We start from the raw sequence: 7,012 nt of genomic DNA, 5'->3' as shown, positions 1-7,012 counted from the left end.
CAGACTCGCCACTGAGCAGGGAGCCCGATGCAGGACTCGATTCCGGGATCCTGGGATCGCGACCTGAGCTGAAGGCAGGTGCTGAGCCAACTGAGCCACCCAGGCGCTGCCCCCACCCCCCAGCCCTGGTCACTTCTTCTTTTAGATGACAGGAAAAGGCAAAGGTGAGGCCCTTCCTTCTTTCCCACCATTCTAGAACTTGGATACTAAGTTTATATGTTATGTATTTTAAAGACTATAATTTTAATTTTACCACCAAAAGAAGTCTTTTATTTTCTCCTAGTTGTGCTCACTATGAATCACTTAGGACGGAAAACACACTAGCGGGCGGAGAGTGCCAGAAAACGCTTTACACCAAGCGTGGGGGACACTTACCAGTGATCACCCGTCTGGTTCTTCTGTCCTCCAGGGACAGCGGGTTAACACCATGTTCTCACTCTTACAGATCCTTACACATCCCAGCCCCGTTACACTTAGGTGGAGCCAGAACCAGAACCAATACTATCAAACATTTAAGGAGCACAGATTTATTCTTTCTGGAGGAAAAAAAAAAGCTGAACCTGACTCAACCTTATTATGAATTTCACACACATTCTGGAAAGATGTGCTTCAACGTATACTGACCTGCTTTCTCTTAGGCAGGCGTGACACTGACACGCACTAGGTGTGAGGCACAGAAATTCCACAAAGGTTTGTCTTTACAAACATCTTTAAGCTTCATCTTCAGAGTGCCAGTCTACGGGCTCCCCAAGCCAATATGCAGAGACTCCACACAGCAGCTGCGCCCAGCTGATCCTAAAATGATGGGGGAGCACTTTGTCTTTCTATAATGTCCTGCTGGAAAATCTCAGGCTTTTGTAAACGCAGGAAGGTTTTTTTTCAAAAAAGAACTGCTACTGTCATACTTTGGTTGGGCAGACATTCCCAGAAGATCTAGGAGTGACATGTGATGACTATAAAGGGAATAGAAATGAGTTTCATTCAGTGGCAGAAATTCCCAGGGAATGCATTTTAGAAACTTTTCTTCTAAAACAAACAGATTCAGCACTTGGGTTTTTGCTTTCCTTTGTCTCCTCAATTGCTCATCACAATGAATCAGTCCATGATCACATTCTGTACAAGTTTCCTTAAAAAGTGTTTTTCTAAGAAAGAGACAAATCTTGCAAACGCAACAATCGTATGGAGACACAGTAGTGCAGAGTGAATTTATTGTTGTCAGAGCAGTAATAAAAAAGGATTATTTTTAAATGGCAGTATACTTCCTCAGGGCTCATTACTTTTAAAGCCCACCTTCGGGAAGCCACGGGAAGATTAGCAGTTGCAAATCCTGCCATGAAAGCAGAACAGAAGGACGCGGTTGCACCAGAGCACGGTTTCGATTTGGAATCAAAACTGCCCCTTGTTCATGGAATCCCCACCGAGTCCGCAGCCAGGGAAACGGTGAAAGGGAAAAATTGCCCATATATAGCAATCAGTTTGGACACGAGGCTCATCAATAGCCCATTCTTTCCCAGGCACATCATTCTCTATCTGATCTGCCAAATCTGATACTTAACAACATTGTCTTCAGAACAGTTGATGTACCCTGGAAAAGTCTGTCTTGTAAATCACAAAGAAAGCTGACAGGCTTCACAGATTTCATCAGTGGTAAAAAGAAGGGAGGCATAAAGGAACAGATACTAGTATACTTAACCCCCTGGCACAATGAACTCAACAAACTAAATGTATTTCGAGAGAAAAAATAATCTCAATATCTCAATTTTTATTTTTATTGAGGCCAAACAAGAAGCCACTGACTTAACCTATTTCTCAGCTCCTAACTAAACGGAGTTTTTGAAACATAAAGACAAAGGAACAGGCAGATGGCATGATTTCATGGTATAAAAAAAGGAGTGGAGAAAGTTGAATCAGGGAGACAGACCACTTAAGCTGTAGCTTCTCTCTCCTATCCTAGATTCCTAGAAACAACAACAAAAAATTAAAAAGAAAAGGAATCCACAACTATACTGCCAAATAAGACATATCCTCCATGGACCAGACACTATAAGGAACTCCTGAAAGCAAGAAAACAATTGAGAGCAGATAGATGGAGAGGAACGACAGCTCAAAGACCCTGAGGGAGGGGACTTGCTAAAAATGAAACCAGAGACATTCTGGTCAGAGGTAGCTAACTCTCAGAGATGAAAATACCCAACCGACCTGATGGGTTCAAGCAGGCTCTTGTGGAAGCAGCCATTTGGCCGACTCTACACTTCTTCTCCCCCATCTTGGACCGGACAGACACAACACAGTATCTGCCCCAGATGAAAGTGGTAAGAGTGAGGACTAAGTTCACAGAAGCACGGCAGTGTACCCACGGCCAACAAGGGAGCACTCACATCCACAGACAGGCTGGTACAGGCTGAAAAGTTCAGAACTTTAAAAAAGTAGAATAATTAATATCCCCAGAAAATACAAGAATGACGACACACTTCCACAAAAAATAAAATAAAATAAAGATCTTGGAAATTCAAAGTGTGATCACTGAAATTAAAAACCCAGTGACAGCTGAATGCTGAGCAGACACAGAGCTGGAAGATCCAGTTAAGTAATTCTTCTAGAGTATAGCACAACAGAGAAAAGCTAAGGGATATATAGAAAACAGAAACAAAAGGTCAAAGATCTTTTGAATATAGAAATTTGAGAAGGAAAGAGAAGAAAAACAGAGAACAAAGAAATAATAAGAACAATCCCCCCCCCCAAAAAAAAAAGGCCTGAAGTAAAGAGGAAATGTCTCTGACTGAATAGGATTAGTAGAAAAAGAAATCCTCCTACACAACCTGTGGTGAAATTTCAGATGATGAAAAAAAAAACAAAAAAAACAAAAAAACCCTAAAAATAAATAAATAAAAAAAGGGAGAAAGGACTCTATTTAAATCCCAATCCAATCAAGGCATCTGGATAAGTATTTCATTCAAATGGTTGGGAGGACTACAGATAAGACCAGCCTTTCCACCTGACCTCTGAGGTCCTTCCAGGTAACACCAGTACTGCCGTTAACAGCTGGGCACCCAGGCCTTGGGTCTCCACTCCACTGCTGTGCATCTCCACCCACTTTGGTGAACTATGTAGACAAAGCTGTTTAGATCACACCTTGGACCTCACGATCTGGAAATGTTCCACTAAATTCCTGACTACAAACCCCAAGCCTTCACCCTTCTTGTGAAAAAGGGTTTTTTACCTCAGGGCATGCAGTCCTTTTAGCTCACCTCATTCTTTCACACTGTTAAGTCAGCACTGTTGATTCAACTTTCTTCCCCAGTTTGCCTGGATCCCATGATAAAAGATCCCTTGATCTTTCTTTAGGAGCCTCCACTCATTTTTCACATAGCCTTTGTGCCACGTCTTCCGATAAATTCCCAATGAGAATCAATCTATCCCATCACAATTGCCCTAAACTCCTGGGCTACTGAGGCCCCCTCCAGCCCCCAAGACATGGCACATCCATGTTGATTGGCTCCACTGCAAGAATCTCATCTCGAGCCTCACCTGAGTCCTTGAAGGCCTCAAAATGTTCTAGAAATTCTTTCTTCGTCTCTAGTCAGTCCCTGTAGAGGCTGTCCAAATCTCCACCATTCCCTCAAAGTTCTCTAGCTAACCCCAGCTCCCCTCACTCGTAATATATGACTTAGTATATGATCAGACTTGTCCCAAATATATTTTGTAAGCTATTGGTATACAATGAAATATTTTAAATGCTAAGCTAAAATAGGTTAGGAAAAGCATTTTTCAACATAAAACAATCAGACACACCTCCCTTATCTCTAAGGTTAGTAATTCCTTCCAACTGCACTCCATACTACCAGCTCCCCTCTGCCACAAAGTGCCTTCTGCTCTGGTTTCAAGCACATCACTCTTCTATTTCTCCTCCCACTTCTGACCACACCCCCTCCACCTCCTTCACCAGCTCTTCTGCCAACACGCCAGTAGGCCTCAGATCTCGTCTCCGTTTGCTGTAACATGCTCCTTGGGGATCTCATCCACCTCCACAGCTTCCAAGATCATGGACACATGACAACGACAAGCTCCCTCATTTACATCTAATAACCCAGACTCAAATGTCCAATTGCTTATGATGCATCTTTACCAGATGTCCCGGACATAGCTCCACCTCAACTGATCAATCAAACTCATTAACTTTACCCGCTCACCTGCTTCTCTGCATTCCTCTCTGGTTTATGGGAATACCATCCACCTAGTTTTCCAAGAAAGAAATGTTAAGTCACACTTCTCTTCCTCACCCTTCACACTCAAGTCATCAAGTTCAGGTGACTTAGTCCAAAATGTATCTCAATGTGTCCCTCACCCTTCGTTCCCAAAGTTAGGATCTCTCTCTCACCTCGAACATTCCCCTCATCTTATACGCGTCTACACCAATGACTGGCAATCTGGGCTGCACATTAAAACCGCCTGGGGAATTTATGAAAATCCTCATGTTCAGGGCACACCCCAGGCCAATTATTTTATTAGAGTCTCCGGGGGTGGGAACCAGGCATCAGCATACTTTTACAAGTTCCCATATGATTCCAAAATGCAGCCAACTTGAAAATTTTCCCAGAATTGAAGACGTGAGCACACAGAATAAAGTGCATACTGATTACCAAGCAAGAAAAGTAAAAACAAATCTAAAGCTAAACAAGTCAAACTGAAACTGAATAATGACGAAGAAAATATTGTGTAAAAGCTCCTGGAGAGAAAAAACAAGATTACCTACAAAGGAAAGAAAAATCACACTAATAGCAGATTTACCATCTGCAACATTAGATGGCATAAACAATGAGTTAAAAGTCTTCAACGTAATGGGAGCAGGGGGCGGGGGGTGGGTGGGAACTATGAACCTAGAAATCTAAGGCCTGCTAAACTGTTCTGGGAGAATGAAGCAGATTCTTCCAGACATGCAAAGCTAGGACTCTACTACACACAGACCATCACTGAAAGAATTACCTTACAAAGAACACACAGTTGACCTTTGAACAACATGGGTTTGAACCGCACAGATCCACTTATATGTGGATTTCTTTTCGATAGATGTGGTACAGTACTGTAAATGTATTTTCTCTTCCTTATGATTTTCTTAAGAACATTTTCTTTTCTCCATCTTTATTATACAAATACAATATACAATACAAACACAAAATATGTGGCAATCGACTATGTTACCAGTAAGGCTATGAGTAGTTAAGTTTTGGGGGAGTCAAAATTTACACACAGATTTTGGACTGTGCTGGGGTCAGCGCCCCTACTCCCACGTTGTTCAAGGGCCAACTGTATTTCACTGGGCAGGCAAGTGAGCCAAGATGATTGGAGAGCTATTTAATAGTGACCAAGTCTGGATTACACCTAGAAAATACAAGACGTGTGAATGTATGCACCACTAAGAGGTTCCAGTGCCCTTGATTAAAATAAAATAGCTCAGTGCAAACAAATAAATTTTATAACATAAGTATTAGCAGGATTCTGGCTAGCTAATTTTAATTGTTTTCCTGTGCTTTTGTAGAATTTATAGTTTCAGTTTTCAAGCATTCGCTTTCCAGAACTTTAATAAAAGGAAGCGCTGTCTATGTAGCAATGTTAAAAGATGTCTACCGCTTTCTTTCATTGCAAAAAAATGGATTAATATATTTACATGCTTATCAAAATAGCAAAACAATTTTACTTTTTGCCATTAATATCTTTTCTTATTTTCTTTTTTTTTTTAAAGATTTTATTTATTTATTTGACAGAGAGAGACACAGCGAGAGAGGGAACACAAGCAGGGGCAGGGGGAGTGGGAGAGGGAGAAGCAGGCTTCCCGCGGAGCAGACAGCCCGATGCGGGGCTCGATCCCAGGACCCTGGGATCATGACCTGAGCCGAAGGCAGACGCTTAACGACTGAGCCACCCAGGCGCCCTCTTTTCTTATTTTCTAGATGATCTGAAAATAACTTGAGAACTCCCAAGTGGGATAATCATTCAATTCCTGGAACATCAGACTTGGTTTCCTTTCATGATTTCTTAGCAAATTCAACCATACACATTAATTTTATTAAATTAATCCTCAGTATTAGATTCTAAAATTTAGCACGAGGAAGAAAAAAAGACTCTTAACCAAGATGATAATTATATATTTAATACATCTTGCTTTTAACAGCAATTTTCAAAGTAAACACATCATAGACCTTATAACTTATTAAAGATTTATAGTGCTTACAAAGTTGATTCTAAAAATATACCTTATTTGTTCTAAATGAATAACATTATCTGGAAGATAGAATAATAAATTATAGTAGTATGTTTACCACCACTATAGTTAAGATTGTGTACATATATTCAATATGAAATCCTTTTAGGATCTTCACACTTTCAGCCTTAAAATGTAAAAGCAGATTAAAGTTTGGCATAGGAGATCTCAGTCTGACAGCAATGGTTTTAAAAATATCTAGTTGACATATTATGAGAGCACGGGCACATGCACATACATTTCTACATGTACATTCTCTCTCACTCAATCCAACACACACACATACACACACAAAGACACACAAACCCAAAGTAAGCAGAAAGTTCCACCCTTGTGTATCAGACAAGTGTCATCAATTTCAAAAATAAAAATTGAGAAAAAAGTTAACTAAAAATATGTTTAAACCACACTTAAATGGTTCCCATTGTTGGAAAGATATGCACAAAACTGCTATCGAGATCTTTAACATGCACAGTATATGCCATACTCAGCACATTCTGGAACAGGCTCGAACTGTTCACCAATGGACATATGAATACGTAAAAAGAGATGTGCTCATCCATTTCCCAGATGGCATTCCACTGACAGTCACGTGACCCAGCCCGGCTAATGGGGTTTGCTTCGTAGAACCCAAAAGATTACAGAACCCAAGAGAATTAGAAACTTCATGTCGATCTGTTTGGGGTTTCTTGGGTGTTCCATGTGCAAAAGCAATGGGTTACTGTACTGCAAATGACAGTATCATTTAACACT

This window comes from Phoca vitulina, unplaced genomic scaffold (assembly GCF_004348235.1).
Source record: "Phoca vitulina isolate PV1807 unplaced genomic scaffold, GSC_HSeal_1.0 scaffold1, whole genome shotgun sequence".
NCBI lineage: Eukaryota > Metazoa > Chordata > Mammalia > Carnivora > Phocidae > Phoca > Phoca vitulina.
Note: the sequence above shows the minus strand (reverse complement) of the source record.